This window comes from Macaca thibetana, chromosome X (genome assembly GCF_024542745.1).
Source record: "Macaca thibetana thibetana isolate TM-01 chromosome X, ASM2454274v1, whole genome shotgun sequence".
NCBI lineage: Eukaryota > Metazoa > Chordata > Mammalia > Primates > Cercopithecidae > Macaca > Macaca thibetana.
In genome coordinates, this window is record NC_065598.1 from 8,020,959 (window position 1) to 8,038,438 (window position 17,480).

At 39.3% G+C, this 17,480-nt stretch overlaps 1 protein-coding gene across 3 annotated transcripts in view; it reads right to left on the reverse strand.

The window, feature by feature from the left end:
* Positions 1-17,480, reverse strand: part of ANOS1 (anosmin 1) — a 217,397-nt gene that overhangs the window by 70,013 nt on the left and 129,904 nt on the right. The gene's annotated exons all lie outside the window — the stretch shown is intronic.

The following is a 17,480-nucleotide window of genomic DNA, read 5'->3' on the forward strand; positions in this document are numbered from 1 at the left end:
CTCAAAGGAACATAATCCATAAGTGATGATTTTATATTGCATGCAACAGACACACACCAAGTATATGCGCCCACGTTCACAGATCATATATTCTACCTTGGTCAAAGATGTTTGTCAAAAAAACTGACTATAAATAGTCACCAAACCTGTTCAGTACAATTTGAGGGCCCTTTTTGGATTGTATACATTACATGTATAGCACATCACTCTCTTTAATTTTTTTCTTTCTCTCTCTGTTTTTTTTTTTTTTTTTTTTTACAGTTAAGGTCTCACTTCGTCACCCAGGCTGAAGTACAATGGTGCAATCATAGTTCACTGCAGCCTTGAACTCCCAAACTCAGGCAATCCTCCTGCCTCTGCCTCCCAAGTAACTAGAACTATAGACACACACCACCATCCCTGGCTAATTTTTATTTTTTGTAGAGATGAGGTCTTTCTATGTTGCCCAGGGTGGTATTAAGTCCTGGCCTCAAGCAATCCTCCCACCCTTAGCCTCCCAAAGCACTGGGATTGCAGGCATGAGCCGTTGTACCTGGCTACTTTTTCATGTATCATAAATACTCATCAAAATAGCAGGAGCTCTAAAAAACTTTACAATTCTCACAATGATAGCATATTTGTTGGAATTATATAGCACAGTTGTCTAAGCCTGCTAATTGAACATATTTCAATAATTTCCAGCCTTTATGATTAACATGGAATTGTCAATGAGCTGTGCAGTAGAAGAATGTGAATCTTCTTTAAAAATCAGCCCACACCTATGTCATCTGTGACATAGTTGGGGTCTGAACAGCATCTTGCTGAGGACATTTTGGTTGAGCCCAGAATCAATCAACCATTAGTGAGAATAGGAAGCCCTGGACTTATTAGAGGAATGCATTATTGAAAAAGCCTGAGTAATGTGAAAGAGCCATTTATCAAATGCCTATTTTTCCTTAGGAAAAAATGGTTCAGGACAGCACTCGGTCATCCCTAAGACAGGAGCTGCAATCGGAAGATAATGGCTTTTTTCTGCCACTGAACAGAGGAGTTGCTGAGACTTCTAAAAGCTGTCCCACCCAGGGAAAGAAAGGGAAGGATGCTCTCTGTGCTCTTGCCCTCCTTTTTCCTATGGAAGAGAATGGCCAAGACAGCCCCACCAGCCCCAGCCCTCCACCCAGCCCTATCCCTAACCCTCTTTTTGCTTTATAGAAGATGGCTGAAAAGATGATCACCATAACCCTAACTTTTACACCAAGCCTCCTTTTATCCTTATGGGAGATGGTTTCCATGATAACTACTATTCCATTAAAGACACATGACGTCTGCTTGAATGTTTAACAAAATAGATGTATTTGTTTTCTTTTCTCCTATCAAAGTGACATTTTCTCTTATCAAAATGCATTTTCACCTGGAATGCCTGTGCACAGCCAGGTTAAATTTCACTGTCTTCCTTTTACCTAGGGGTGGCTATGTTGTTGTGAATGGAATGTAATCAGCAAAGTTCTGTGCCACTGTGGACCGAGGCTTGCAGATGGTGGGGGATGGTGCCCTCATGTTCTTTATTAGCTGGATATGGGTAGCACCACAGCTGTAGGGAATGGTGGGGCCACAGGAGGAGAGATGCCAGAATGCTGTCTGCCCATATGGAGAAGGACAGCACCCTGCCGGAACAGCTGCCTTGAACCGCTCCATGGGCATAAAACAAGTACGCACATGTTTGAACTCTTGTACATATCAAGCTCCGTTCGCTACAACCATTCAGGCTACTTGAACCAATGCAAAGGCCATCCAGTGAAGGGCTGCCATGGTTGCTCAACGTTGGAAGTGGAAGATGGACAAGGAGGACCCTTTCTGTTTATCTGATGTCACAACAGGGTTAGGAATATAAGAAATAAATGTGGTGGCTTTGGTGAACAGAAGTCCAGGGGGAGAATAGGAACATCATGCAGCTCAACGCCAGCATGCTGTTTGATGCTCCACAGTGATCCCTAACCAGGGCTCATTACTGGTAACAACTGGGAACACCTGGGTTACACCTGAAGGATACCTGGGAACACTCGCCTGTGTGCTGCCTGCTGCTGCTCCCTGATGACTAAATATGCCTCTGTACCATCGTGACACCTGTGTAACACCAGGTCATCCCTACCACTGCCTCATAATGCCTGGGCAACACCTGGAAAACACCTGATAAGACCAGCCCATGTGTTGCTGTTGCTTCTCAATAGTGATTGAATATGGTTCCCGACCGCAAGGTAACACCTGCCAAACCTGCCAGCATGCTGCTGGCTGCTCCTCACTGTCAAACAAGCATGACCCTTTAGTCAGATAGGTGTCTGGTAGCACCTAGATACCCTGGAGACAGGAGGTTATCTAGGCAGGAGACAGTGAATGGTTTGGGCTATTAACCAGAGAGTATTTCACCAATAGCGGAGGTATGTTATAAAACAAACACACAAACAAGCAAACAAACAAAAAAACCACCATTATCAAAGTCTCTAGTGGGAGGTGGGAGGTTGGTGGGAGGAATATCTCTCTTTTCCAAAAAGACAGATAGTTCATTAATTTTAGCCTATGATTCTCAGATTGATGATGACTGGAAATTCCACTGAAGACTCAAAACATAACTTCAGCAAGGAATATCTTAGTAATCCTAGGATAAACTACCATTTCAACATAAATTATTCTCCACTGTCTCACCTGGTTATTTCCCCCAAACAATGTTCAATTAAAATATGCGTAAGAGTTAAGACGGCAAATGTTATATTATGTGCATTTTACCACAATTAAAAAAAAAATTGTGATGAGAATGTGTGCAGCACCACATTGTATTGTTTCATAGTGACAATAATCTTTCTGACACTGTAAATTTAGTGGATGACAAAGCATCAGCACTTCATTACAAGTTAAATACAATTAAATGCCTGTTCTTTTCTTAGATTAACAAAAGGAAAACAGTGGAAACACTAGATAGAAAAACTATAATTTCAAGGTTTGAATTAGAATTGTAGATGTCATATAAAGTTGTTTGTTAGTAATTAATCATATATAAAATGTGAAAATAACATGAGTTGACTGAACTAAAATTATTTCTCAATTTAAGAACTTTAAGGCAAAATTTAGAAGGGCCATGGTGTCAATATTGAATTGTGATAAATTTACAGCTAATTAATTAAAATAAACTTTATAAGCACTTAAAGCATTATCAACTCTGAAGGCTTTTCTCTCTTACTCTATTTCGCAGTTCATTTTTCTGTTAGCTGTTAGATGTATTTTACTTCATTGAGTTTTGAAGCTCTAAATTTAGTTTCAGATCTAAGTTAATAATCAAGGAAGTATGCTAACAGATCTGTGACAATTATATAGTGTTTGCCAACTTTCTTTTTTCAACAGTTCATATACATTACACACAATGAAAGAAAATACTTAATACCAAAATCATTGGCCACTGCCTCATGGGCTGAGATTTCCAAGTAGAAATACTTGTATTAAATCCAGCAAGTGTTTCCTGCTTGGTAGCTTGGAAATCACAGTGACTTAGTTTGCACCATGATATAATGAAATCAACTCAGTTCATACTCTTCGCCTATGAAAACAGAGTATGAGTCAAGAATCAGATAAAGTTTGGATCCTCTATTCATATATTATTCTAATTATCTCTATGCCAACTGCCACACACTTGAACTGTGAGGGACAGGAAAACAGAGGCCATGTCTCCTTATCTTCATTATTTACTGAACTATTGGGGCAGACATAAAAACAAATTAACAAAGACAGTGACCTAGAATAGTTACGAAGTATGTGTTCCCAATGACTCTAAAAGGGGAATGATCAAAATTAGCTCAACAATTTAGATCTTTCAGTTGATATGAGAGTTATTCTGTATGGATAATCAATGTTTTCCTTTTTGGTAAGGATTCAAACATGATTTCTTTGATTATTTTGGGGATCATAGAAACGCATATGTTCATCTTTGCACTCATGCTTCCTAGACTGGTTTATAATCTTGAAATAATACAGGTAACATTATGAATATTACATGAGGTAATGCACACAAAGACCTAAGCACTATTGTGCATAGTTGGCCCATAATACATACTCAATAATAATTAATTTATGTCTTTTTTTCTTTTCCCACTGCTACAAGCTTACTCTTTATTTTATTTTTTTTTTTTTGAGACGGAGTCTCGCTCTGTAGCCCAGGCTGGAGTGCAGTGGCCGGATCTCAGCTCACTGCAAGCTCCGCCTCCCGGGTTCACGCCATTCTCCGGCCTCAGCCTCCCGAGTAGCTGGGACTACAGGCGCTGCCACCTCGCCCGGCTATTTTTTGTATTTCTTAGTAGAGACGGGGTTTCACCGTGTTAGCCAGGATGGTCTCGATCTCCTGACCTCGTGATCCGCCCATCTCGGCCTCCCAAAGTGCTGGGATTACAGGCTTGAGCCACCGCGCCCGGCCAAGCTTACTCTTTAACATTTCAAAATTCTTCTGCTATGCTGATGAAAATTTTGTAAGATCCACAGACAGAAGGAAGTCTGTATTTTTCCACAGTGTGTCCAGCCACTAGATCCCAACCCACTACTTCCAGATTAAGCACTGAAATCTGCATCTAAGGAATTGTACCCTGTACTTAAATGAAGTTCATCTTAGAGCAGTGTGGATTTGGTGCAACAATCTTACAGAGGAGCTTTATTTAGCTGTCCTATTAAAGGCAGATTTATCAAAGGGAGGTTTTGATGCTGTCTATTAATTTTCTTTCATAATTCTCTTGGATTAGGTTGAAAAAAATTATTTGTTTGAATATAAATTAGAGAACATATGGTATGTGTACATAAGGTCTCTCTCCAGGTCATTAATCATAGTTTAATGAGAATTTACTAATTGAATGGAATAAGGAGAAAAATGTGTACAGGTCAGAGAAAATGCTGTGTGAATATTAATACTCTAGATATAAACAAAATCTGCAAATTGGTCTCCAGCAGGAAATCCTGTGAACAAAGGTAATTTGAGTGTCACAAAAGTATAATAACTTCTGACCATTAAGCATGTAAAATTTCATGTGATAATACAAGTTAATTACTCAGAGATTTGTTAAAAGGAATGAGAAAATATTAGAAAAAGACATTCAAATCAGTATGCATGTAATACCCATCAATTTTATGGTGAATAAACACGTGTGACAACATAGATATATATATATATATGCTCCATGTTCTATTTCCTGTTTCTACAATTATATGCAGGCAATGAAGGCAAATTGTTAACTGTAAATTTAGTTTTTATAACTATAATGCAGTTTTATAAAACTATTCATATGATTAATTTCACAAATCACACAAATGTCACTTTCAAATTATTATTATTTTTATTTTGAGACAGAGTCTCACTCTGTCACCAGGCTGCAGTGCAGTTGCACAATCTCAGCTCACTGCAACCTCCAACTCCCTGGCTCAAGCAATTCTCCTGCCTCAGCCTCCCAAGTAGCTGAGACTACAGGCATGTGCCACCATGTCCAGCTAATTTTTGTATTTTCAGTAGAGACAGGGTTTCACCATGTTGGCCAGGATGGTCTCGATCTCCTGACCTCAAGTGATCTGCCCGCCTCAGCCTCCCAAAGTGCTGGGATTACAGGTGTGAGCCACCACACCCAGCTAAATGTCATTCTTTTGCCAGGTCATTGGCTCCAATTTAAAATTTGAAAAGAATATGGTCACTGCACCCATTAATTTTGTTTATTTTGCCCTTACTGTCCCCAAAACTAAGAAAGAAATAGTCTGCAAAGACTATGTATTTTTCTAGATCAGTGATTAATAGTATCTAATGGATGTCATTATGCCTCCAAAGAAGAGATAAAGCAAAGTGTTAAAGAAAAATATCTTTGAGGTGCATTGGATTAAGTAAAAAATCTTTCGTATGTTAAGGAATAGATATATGTTATACTATATATTAATATGCAGTATTAATGAATTCTCATATATCCCTCCTACATGTCATCTCCTAAGAGCTAAAAACTAAAATGTGGTTTTTAGTGCCTTACCTGGGTAATATGCTACGCTCCACTAAGAAGAAAATGAATAAAACATTAATTTAATCACCTGTGGCAAGTGGCTAAAAATAAAATTAAATACTAACAAAAGTAGGCAACATTTCTTGAACACTTTCAAAAAGAGAGACAGTACTATCTTTGTTTAGTTTGGCATAAAATGCAAGGTATTGTACAGTAAAATAATCTGTTCAGCAATCATGAAATGACAAAGACATCCAATTCAGGAAATTACCTTAATGTGTTTAAAATCACATAAATACTAGGCTTCAGCTTTGAAGAGAACATTGCATTTGGCTATTTGGTTCAATTCAACAGACTTCTACCATATGTCAATTCTCTAGGATTATAATTGCCTTTGCAAAGAGTCAAGGAATTGGGGGCTTCTCTTCCTGCTCCTAGCCAACAACCAGGATTGTGGACTACAATGAAACTTCGAACATACAATTTCCTGAAGTGAGTGCTCCATCATTATCACCACTGTCATAACCACCACCATCACCGTCATTACCATCATCATTAGCAGTGGCAGTTAGTCACCAAGAGATGCTGATGTCTACCACATCCCTCACTCTACCCCAGCTGCTTTACTTTCTCATTTCACCTATTCTTGCCCAGTCCCCACAGCTGTTATTATTTCCACTTTACAAATGGGGAAACAGCAGCTCAGGGAGATCCTAACATAGCCCAGATCACGAAACACGTAAGAGTCTGGGCAACGATGAGAGCCAGTGTTTTCTGAGGACCCCACCATATCAGGGTAAAATAAGAAGACTGGGCTCGCCCAGTGGCTCTCAGCTTGCTTCCCTATTAGAATTTCCCAGGGAGCTTCTAAAACTGATGTCTTGGGTGAACTTTTGACCCGTTTCTTCAGCATTCCAGGCATGGACCCCGGAAACTGCACTTTGGAAAGAACTGTAGATGGTCCCAATGTCTGGCCAAGACTAGAAATCTGCTGGATGAATAGCTCTCTAATTTGTGTTCAGTTATTAGATTTCATGATTCTACATGTTTAGAAATAATCTGAATATTCAAAAATGCAATCTTACACTTCCTGGGAAGAGACAGTAGGGTGATTTCAAATTTCTTTTTTTGTATTCCTTTTCTTTAGCAAACGAATTTTTAATCTTAATTCTATGCTGAGTAGTTGAATAGCTCCATTTACCTAGATACAGAAAAAACAAATGCATTTATAAATAGGAAATCTAAGTGTACATAAACTCCTAGAGATCACTGAGGGTAACTAAATTAAATTACTCCAAACTATAATCCAGGGGTTACTGAAAATCTGATTCTGATACATCAGTCTCTGTATGTACAAAAGATATATTTCAGGATGCTCAAAATTAAAGAACTGACATTCTAAACACCAAGCAATCATTGAATTAAAGTATGTTGGTAATTCTTTGTACACAATGTCTCTGAAGTCAGTGACATCAAAAAAATAGCACATGCCCTTCCTTTTGTATTTTCACTATATTAAAAAGCAACAGTACAAATGCTATGGTGTTAAAAAGGATCCTTAATTTTAACGAATGAACTTTTATAAACAACTATGTAATAAAAGGAAAATAGTATCTTAATACATAAAAGTTTTTGTTAAACAAGATTTTACAGTTTTTAAATCAGAAAATGTTAAGATTAAATTCTTTCAAAGGTTCAAACAAAAAAAGCAACCTGCACAATTTCCATAAAATGTGTCTTTGTACACATGTCCTGGGCACTTTGAAAATGTTAAAATCATTAAAGTTTGACTTCCGCCGCTGCTGCCCCCATCTCAGCGTTGCCCTCTCCCTAACATGGCCAAAGGGTCTGATTCCAAATTTCTGAAAACTTCACTCCCAAAACGCACAGTGAGGTGAACAGAACGTGAATTCAATACAAGAGCATGAAGACAAGGTAGCGAGACAATGAAATGAGATGAAAAGGGATAGAAAAGAGTTAAACAAAAATATAAAATGTGAAATAAGACAAAAACATAAAGTTAAGAAATAAACTAGAAGTATCAAGGATCATCTGAGGTCAGGAGTTTGAGACCAGCCTGGCCAACATGGAGAAACCCCATCTCTCCTAAAAATACAAAAATTAGCTGGGTGTGGTGGCAGGCACTGTAATCCCAGCTACTCGAGAGGCTGAGATGGGAGAATCCCTTGAACCCAGGAGGCAGAGCTTGCAGCGAGCCAAGATTGAACCACTGCACTCTAGCCTGGGTGACGGAAGGAGGGAGGGAGGCAGGGAGGGAGGGAGGGAGGAAGGAAGGAAGGAAAGGAAGGAAAGGAAGGAAAGGAAGGAAAGGAAGGAAAGGAGGGAAGGAGGGAAGGAGGGAGGGAGGGAGGGAGGGAGGGAGAGAGGGAAGGAAGGAGAGAGAGAAAGAGAGAGAGATCAAGGAATGAAATAGAAAAAAATTATAAATCAAAGGGCATGTTATGTTCCAGGAATAACTGAAAAGAACAAGCAACACTGGAATATAGCTTCTGCTTCTGAACACCAAAGGGAAAACTTTAAATTTTCAGACATTCAGGTAAAAAAGGCAAGCTGATTATGAGGAATAAAATATAATTGCTACCAAATGTCTCTCTACTAAATTTAGTATGTGAAGCTAACAAAGCAATGTCTATGTAATTCTAAGGAAAATAAACTCTGTGTGAGTGGATGTGTCTTGTGGGGGGGTTGTGTGGGGGGCAGAGGGGAGGAAGTGCCATGCAATGGCAAAACCTAGCGATCCTATCGTAAACAGAAAACAAGAACAAATGGGCTAGTACAATATTCAGTGCCCAGATAAAATAAAGTAATACTTACAGAAGAAAAAAAAGTTGTCCAATCCAAGTGTACTTTAGATATAACTGTAGGTAAAATTTCTCATGCATAAACTTAAAGAAAACATGTGTTCATCCATAGACCCCTTTTTAAAAACAAAGATATGAAATAAATTTACAAAATTAAGCATAAAGTGGAAAAAAGAATCAGTAAAATTATTTTTCTATGTACATAAATATGAAACTAATATTAAAATAAGAATGATGGTTAGGAGGGAGAATTTGCTATGATAAAACTAAGAATTTTCAAATAACAATTTATTAGAAAAACTGGTAGGTGGAAGGAGTGGTGGAGAAAACCTATGAGTGTGACTTATCTTGAACTTTATATTAGAACATCAGTAAATAATAAAACAAATATAGAATTGAAAGAGTAACAGTTCCAACCTCATAATATCTTTTATAATATTTTTTTTTTTGAGACAGAGTCTCGCTCTGTCCCCCAGGCTGGACTGCAGTGGCCGGATCTCAGCTCACTGCAAGCTCCACCTCCCGGGTTTACGGCATTCTCCTGCCTCAGCCTCCCGAGTAGCTGGGACTACAGGCGCCCACCACCTCGCCCGGCTAGTTTTTTGTATTTTTTAGTAGAGACGGGGTTTCACCGTGTTAGCCAGGATGGTCTCGATCTGCTGAGCTCGTGATCCGCCCGTCTCGGCCTCCCAAAGTGCTGGGATTACAGGCTTGAGCCACCGCGCCCGGCCTTATAATATTTTCTTTATAATATTTTGGGGTCTCTTTTGTCTTCTTTTGCCTTCAAGTAATATTAAACTTTAAGCATTTATTTGAAACTAGTGTGCACAAAACTTCCAGGTGCTGGCCTGTGGCCAGTCATTTAAGTAGGTATTAGGAGAACAGTCTCGGCCTTGCTGTGTTCACACTTTTCTGCACGGTAAACCGTGGCTGTTTCTACGTGGTAAATCTGGAGTGATGGTTTGGTTTTACTTTTCTGTGCAGTTTGTTTTCTTAATTTTTAATGGACATGTATAGTTTCTATCAAAAATAAACAGTATACTTGGCTGGGTGTGGCGGCTCACGCCTATAATCCCAGCACTTTGGGAGGCCAAGGCAGGCAGATCACTTGAGGTAATGGGTTTGAGACCAGCCTGGCCAACATGGCAAAACCCCATCTCTATTAAAAATCCAAAAAATTAGCCAGGTGTGGTGGCACACAACTGTAATCCCCGCTACTTGGACGACTGAGGCAGGAGAATCTTCAAACTAGGAGATGGAGGTTGCAGTGAGCCAAGATTGAGCCACTGTGCTCCAGCCTGGGCAACAGAGTGAGTGAGACACCATCTCAAAAAAAGAAAATAGAGTGTACTTTTTAAAAAGTAAGGAAAATTGCCAAGTGTGTCTTTCAAAGAAGACATCTAAACACTATGCATGAAATAAGAAAAATAACTCTCCATTCAAATGTTACTAATTTATGCTTGGAAGTATTACTATAATTTGTTTGGAAACCCAATTATAAAGACTAATTTGTTAGATGTGATTGCAATTAATTGGATTCCCAGGCAAATTATAGACATTGGCCATGGAAAATATAAAATTAGGAAAATGTAAAATTAGGAGAAAAGCAGAAACATGCATATTAAGGAAGTCACTTTTCTACAAGTACATACCCTCTTCTTTCAATTATAGTAATCTCTACTTATGTTTATCTTGGCTTCCTTCTTCCTGACCTGGCTCTTCTATTTATTTTGAAAACAAATGTATCACCTTGTATGAGTCAGCCTTCAGAATCTTGCTGCAATATTCCTAGAAGATCATGAGGCACATAAATAGCTCAAGAAGTTCACAAATCCCTAGAGAATTAGCGATGGTTCAGGTACCACATTTAAACTATGATTTCTTTCCCTCTCCTACTTTCTGCATTTGTTAGTAGTGATTACCAAGAATGCCAATGCAATGTTGAGCCCACTAAACCATTTATATACTGATTTATAGACCAAACTGGCATTCTAGGTACTAGGAATTTAACGGTGAACAGGTGCAACTGTGAAAATGATGACCCACTATGCTTATAGTTTACATGTTTACTAACAAACAGGTAAAAATCATTAACACTTTAGTTTGCATTATAATAAAGGTAGACACAGGAAGTTACAGATATATGCACGAGATCAACAAATAATTAGACAAGGACAAAACTTTAAAGACAAGTCATCAATACTGATGATTTAAGCAGGTAAAAGTGATGTGGAAAACAGAAGAAAAAGAGAGAGGGAACAGAAACAAATACAGTCTGTCCCCTTCAGAGCATGACAAATACTTAAGTAAGATAACTGCTGTACAATTTGGGGGGCAAAATTAATTGGGCAACTGTCAGTTTCTTCAAAATATTAAAGGAGGATAAAATATTATCCTAAGCCTTAAATAAAGCTCCCAAAACACTTAGCACAGATCCTAGCACATAATAAAGGTGGCATCAGTGCTAGCCACCTTTATTAGCATCAGAATTAACATAGTTCTAGAAATTTTACAAGAAACAATAGGAATCCATATACTTAATTATAGATGGCCTAAAATCCTCATGTAAATAATTTCTTTTGAAGAGGAACAAATTAGAAAGTTGTCAAATACAGTTGTTTACTCTTTGATTTATATTGTTCAGTTTCTTTGTTCATCTCATTTTACAAACACTTTCAAATTCTACAAACTCATCACATCTATCCAAGTTACAAGAAAAAAATATCCCATATTTTATCTCTTAGAGATATTCCTTGAAATTTCTTATTTCTTTGTTTATACACAACTATATTATACCACTTCTGGACTGGTTAAATCATCACAAAATGAGATAGAAACTAACTGATATGATTAGGCTTTGTGTCCCCACCCAAATCTCATCTTGAATTGTAGTCCCCACAATCTCCATGTGTCAAAGAAGAGACTAGGTGAAAGTGATTGAATCATGGGGGCAGTTTCCCCCATGCTCTTCTTGTGATAGTGAGTGAGTTCTTACGAGATCTGGTGGTTTTATAAGGGACTCTTCCGCCTTCACTAGGCACTTCTCTTTCCTGCTGCCTTGTGAAGAAGATGCCTTGCTTCCCCGCTTCACTTTCTACCTTGATTGTAAGTTTCCTGAGGTCTCTCCAGCCATGCTGAACAGTGAGTCAATTAAACCTCTTTCCTTTATAAATTGCCCAGTCTCTGGCAGTTCTTTACAGCAGCATGAAAACAGACCAGTACACTAATGTACACAGAACTTAAGTTTCCTCATTATGAACAAGTAAGGAAAAGTACAAATTCCATAAGTTAAAGGACTGGTTCCCAGGGGACATTAGGTAATATCTGGAGATATTTTTGTTCCTCACAACTGGAAGGAATATGTTATTGGCATCTAGTGGGTATGATCTGAGAGACCAAAATAGATGCCTCTTTATCAACTGAGAGGTACACTAAGGTTAAGGAAACCAAGTTACCTATGGGTAGAGGGTTTGGGGCTTGGTTGGCATGGCACATTTCTAAATTCCTACAGCTAAACTTGTTAACAATAAGAGCTATCAACTCTGATTTACAACCCAGACCTCTACAACTATGACTGGACAGAAGACTGGCCTTACAAAGATTATTTTCTGATAAGCAACTGCAGACTACAAGCCAGTTTCGGCTAGATTACAGAGGCTGTGCACAAACTCTATGTCCTGTAGTTCACTTTTCAATGTAAAGAGCCAAGTTCCACCTCATTTTAATGCTAAAACCCCGTCCCAAAGTGAACATTGACTGTTATGTTATTATGAGGGTATTTTAAGAAAGTTAACCCAAGATTTAGCAGAAAAATGCCTGAGAAAGCTTCATCAGAGAGCCTTTCTCCACCACAGCAGTGGCCCTGCTCATTCCTCTCATCAAATAACAGCAATTTTGCCAGAGTTTCAGTGGGAAATCATTAGGCATCCACCTTACAGTCCTGATTTGTCTCCTTCTGACTTGTTTGTATTTCCTGTTCTTATAAGACTCTTTAAAGAGCACCCATGTTTCTTCAGTGAATAATATTTTTTAAAACCTACATTGACATGGTTAAATTCCCAGGACCCTTAGTTCTTTAGGGACGGACTAGGTGGCTGGTAACATCACTTACAAAAGTGTCTTAAGCTTGATGGAGCTTATGTTGGGAAACAAAGCTTATACGTTTTATTTTTAGCTTTTGATTCCATTTTTCCATGAACTTTCTGAAGTCTTCTTGTGTATGCAACCATGTTATTCAGACATTGGACAATAGGTAGCACAAGACAAGAAAACCTACAAGGACACAAATGAGATGAGCTCTAATTTTGCCAAAAAAATGATTTGACATAGTTTCAAATCCACAGTGCAAGGAAGGCTGATCCGAAGATAGCTCTGCAATTTTTCCAAGTTGTGGAGAGATTAAAGCTTGAGGCTGAGATGGCCAGATCTTGTGGGCAGACTATCAAGCAGGATGAAACTGCATGAAGAGAGAAACTTAGAGGGGTTTAAAGGGACCCTTTGATTTCTGGTTGAATACTGACTTTAATGTGCATGGCTTCAAACTGCATAAGTCTGGGGAAAGAATAACCAGACAGCAATAAAGGAAACCATTCTAGCAAAAACTCACATTTCAACCAGTCAGAGTGGAGAGAATGCACAATTCATGAAGCATTGGCTAGAGTCCTCAGAAGGATATCATCTTAGTAATGAGATTAATTGGGCCTAGTCTAAAGGCTACTCTAAACCCTCCCCCAAGAAAGCTGAAAAGAAACCTCAAAATAAGAAAATGAATCTCAAAAGGAACTTAACTACATGCCAGAACAAAGTCTAAAACTTTCTAGAAAGATAAGCAAAATTCAACACACGAAAATTCGACATCCAATCAAAAATAGTCCAGTGTGCAAAGAAGCAGGAAATTGTGGCACAGAAAATGAGAAAAAAGGGATCTACAGAAGCAGGACCAGAAATTATAGAGATGGTATAATTAACAGCAAAGGACATTTAAGAACTAATATAAATATGCTCCATATGCCCAGGAATGTAGAGGAAAACATGGACTTAGGGAGGACAGGAATGAAAGATACAGAACAAAGCTGCATAGAAATTCCAGAAGTAAAAAAACAAAGAAACGAAAAATATGGGAGGTTCCAAGATGGCTGAATAGGAACAGCTCCAGTCTGCAGCTCCCAGCATGAGTGATGCAGAAGACGGGTGATTTCTGCATTTCCAACTGAGGTACTGGGTTCATCTCACTGGGGCTTGTCAGACAGTGAGTGCAGCCCAGGGAGCAGGGTGGGGCCTCGCCTCACCTGGGAAGCACAAGGGGTCAGGGAATTCCCTTTCCTAGCAAAGGGAAGCCATGACAGATGGTACGTACCTGGAAAATTGGGACACTCCTACCCTAATACTGAGGTTTTCCAATGGCCATAGTAAACAGCACACCAAGAGATTATATACCGTGACTGGCTCAGAGGGTCCCATGCCCACGGAGCCTCGCCCACTGCTAGCGAGCAGTCTGAGATCGAACTGCAAGGCGGCAGCGAGGCCTGGGGAGAGGCGTCCACCATTGCTGAGGCTTGAATAGGTAAACAAAGCAGCTGGGAAGCTCGAACTGGGTGGAGCCCACCACAGCTCAAAGAGGCCTGCCTGCCTCTGTAGACTCCACCTCTGGGGGCAGGACATAGCTGAACAAAAGGCAGCAGAAACTTTTGCAGACTTAAATGTCCCTGTCTGACAGCTTCGAAGAGAGTACTGGTTCTCCTGGCACAGAGTTTGAGATTTGAGAACAGACAGATTGCCTTCTCAAGTGGGTCCCTGACCCCCGAGTAGCCTAACTGGGAAATAGTTCCCAGTAGGGGCCGACTGACACCTCATACAGCCAGGTGCCCCTCTGAGATGAAGCTTCCAGAGGAAGGATCAGGCAGCAACATCTGCCGTTCTGCAATATTTGCTGTTCTGCAGTCTCCGCTGGTGATATCCAGGCAAACAGCATCTGGAGTGGACCTCCAGCAAACTCCAACAGACCTGCAGCTGAGAGTCCTGACTGTTAGAAGGAAAACTAACCAATAGAAAGGACATCCACACCAAAACCCCATCTGTGCATCACCATCATCAAAGACCAAAGGTAGATAAAACCATAAAGATGGGGAGAAACCAGAGCAGAAAAGCTGAAAATTCTAAAAATCAGAGTGCCTCTTCTCCTCCAAAGGAACACAGCTCCTCACCAACAATGGAACAAAGCTGGACGGAGAATGACTTTCACGAGTTGAGAGAAGAAGGCTTCAGACGCTGGGTAATAACAAACTTCTCTGAGCAAAAGGAGGATGTTTGAACCCATCGCAAAGAAGCTAAAAACCTTTAAAAAATATTAGACGAATGGCTAACTAGAATAAACAGTGTACAGAAGTCTTTAAATGACCTGATGGAGCTGAAAACCATGGCATGAGAACTACGTGACACACGCACAAGCTTCAGTAGCCAACTTGATCAAGTGGAAGAAAGGGTATCAGTGATTGAAGATCAAATGAATGAAATGAAGCAACAAGAGAAGTGTGGAGAAAAAAAGAGTAAAAAGAAACAAACAAAGCCTCCAAGAAATATGGGACTATGTGAAAAGACCAAATCTATGTCTGATTGGTATACCTGAAAGTGACGGGGAGAATCGAACCAAGTTGGAAAACACTCTGCAGGATATTTATCCAGGAGAACTTCCCCAACCTAGTGAAGCAGGCCAACATTCAAATTCAGGAAATACACAGAATGCCACAAAGATACTCCTCAAGAAGAGCAACTCCAAGACACATAATTGTCAGATTCAACAAAGTTGAAATGAAGGAAAAAATGTTAAGGGCAGCCAGAGAGAAAGGTCGGGTTACCCACAAAGGGAAGCCCATCAGACTAACAGTGGATCTCTCAGCAGAAACTCTCCAAGCCAGAAGAGAGTGGGGACCAATATTCAACATTTTTAAAGAAAAGAATTTTCAACCCAGAATTTCGTATCGAGCCAAACTAAGCTTCGTAAGTGAAGGAGAAATAAAACCCTTTACAGACAAACAAATGCTGAGAGATTTTGTCACCACCAGGCTTGCCTTACAAGAGCTCCTAAAGGAAGCACTAAACATGGAAAAGAACAACCGGTAACAGCCACTGCAAAAACATGCCAAATTGTAAAGACCATTGGTGCTAGGAAGAAATTGCAACTAACGAGCAAAATAACCAGCTAACATCATAATGACAGGATCAAATTCACACATAACAATATTAACCTTAAATGTAAATGGGCCAATTGCTCCAATTAAAAGACACAGACTGGCAAATTGGATAAAGAGTCAAGACCCATCAGTGTGCTGTATTCAGTAGACCCATTTCACGTGCTGAGACACACACTGGCTCAAAATAAAGGGATGGAATAAGATCTACCAAGCAATTGGAAAACAAAACAAAACAACAACAAAAATAACAGGGGTTGCAATCCTAGTCTGTGATAAAACAGACTTTAAACTAACAAAGATCAAAAGAGACAAAGAAGGCCATTACATAATGGTAAAGGGATCAATTCAACAAGAAGAGCTAACTATCCTAAATATACATGCACCCAATGCAGGAGCACCCAGATTCATAAAGCAAGTCCTTAGAGATCTACAAAGAGACTTAGACTCCCATACAATAATAATGGGAGACTTTAATACCCCACTGTCAACATTAGACAGATCAACGAGACAGAAAGTTAACAAGGATATCCAGGAATTGAACTCAGCTCTTCACCAAGTGGCCCTAATAGACATCTACAGAACTCTCCACCCCAAATCAACAGAATATACATTCTTCTCAGCACGACATCACACTTATTCCAAAATTGACCACATAGTTGGAAGTAAAGCACTCCTCAGCAAATGTAAAAGAACAGAAATTAAAACAAACTGTCTCTCAGACCACAGTACAATCAAACTAGAAATCAGGATTAAGAAACTCACTCAAAACTGCTCAACTACATGGAAACTGAACAACCTGCTCCTGAATGACCACTGGGTACATAACGAAATGAAGGCAGAAATAAAGATGTTCTTTGAAACCAATGAGAACAAAGATACAACAAACCAATGAGAACAAAGATAGAATCGCTGGAACACATTTAAAGCCGTGTGTAGAGGGAAATTTATAGCACTAAATGCCCACAAGAGAAAGCAGGAGAGATCTAAAATTGACATCCTAACATGACAATTAAAAGAACTAGAGAAGCAAGAGCAAACACATTCAAAAGCTAGCAGAAGGCAAGAAATAGCTAAGATCAGAGCAGAACTGAAGGAACTAGAGACACAAAAAACCCTTCAAAAAAATCAATGAATCCAGGAGCTGGTTATTTGAAAAGGTCAACAAAACTGATAGACTGCTAGCAAGACTAATAAAGAAGAAAAGAGAAAAGAATCAAATAGATGCAATAAAAAATGATAAAGGGGATATCCCCGTCAATCCCACAGAAATACAAACTGCCATCAAAGAATACTATAAACACCTCTATGCAAATAAACTAGAAAATCTAGAAGAAATGGATAAATTCCTGGACACATACACCCTCCCAAGACTAAACCAGGAAGAAGTTGAATCCCTGAATAGACCAATAACAGGTTCTGAAATTGAGGCAATAATTAATAGCCTACCAACCAAAAAGTCCAGGACCAGATGGATTCACAGCCAA